This window comes from Bison bison, unplaced genomic scaffold (genome assembly GCF_000754665.1).
Source record: "Bison bison bison isolate TAMUID 2011002044 unplaced genomic scaffold, Bison_UMD1.0 scf7180017864367, whole genome shotgun sequence".
NCBI classification, from domain to species: domain Eukaryota; kingdom Metazoa; phylum Chordata; class Mammalia; order Artiodactyla; family Bovidae; genus Bison; species Bison bison.
Genome location: NW_011494939.1, coordinates 6125707 through 6126484, shown reverse-complemented (window position 1 = coordinate 6126484; position 778 = coordinate 6125707). Strand labels below are relative to the sequence as shown.

The 778-nt window shown below is 44.6% G+C and overlaps 1 protein-coding gene across 1 annotated transcript in view; it reads left to right on the top strand.

Moving 5' to 3' along the window:
• WDR44 (WD repeat domain 44) overlaps positions 1-778 on the top strand; it is a 102737-nt gene that overhangs the window by 56687 nt on the left and 45272 nt on the right. The gene's annotated exons all lie outside the window — the stretch shown is intronic.

Genomic DNA, 778 nt, shown 5'->3' with positions numbered 1-778 from the left:
TGGACATAAGATTAAGCAAGCTCCAGGAGATGGTGAAGGACAGGGAAGCCTGGCATGCTGCAGTCCGTGGGGTCACAAAGAGTCAGACATGACTGAATGACTGAACAATATATTGCAAAAGGATTTTGATCATACCATTCTGTTTTCCTGTATGAAAATCTAGCACAGTGGTAGACATGTAGGATTTCCTTGATTATACACAAGTCCCTTGTTGTTCAGTCACTCAGTTGTGTCTGACTCTTTGCGACCCCATGGACTGCAACATGTCAGGCTTACCTGTGCTTCACTATCTCCCAGAGTTTGCTCAAATTCATGTCCGTTGAGACAATGATGCCATCCAACCATCTCATCTTCTGTCACGCCCTTCTCCTGCCTTCAGTCATTCCCAGTATCAGGGTCTTTTCAAATGCTTGGTGGCTAAAGTACTGGAGCTTCAGCTTCAGCATCAGTCCTTCCAATACGTATTCAGGACTGATTTCCTTTTGACTGATTTGATCTCCTTGCTGTCCAAGGGACTCTCAAGAGTCTTCTCCAGCACCATGGTTGGAAAGCATCAGTTCTTTGGCACTCAGCTTACTTTATGGTCCAAGTCTCACATCCATACATGACTACTGGAAAAACCATAGCTGTGACTATACAGACCTTTGTCGGCAAAGTGATGTCTCTGCTTTTGAATACGCTGTCTAGGTTTGTCACAGCTTTTCTTCCAAGGAGCAAGCGTCTTATAATTTCATGGCTGCAGTCACTGTCTGCAGTGATTTTTGGAGCCCAAGAAAAT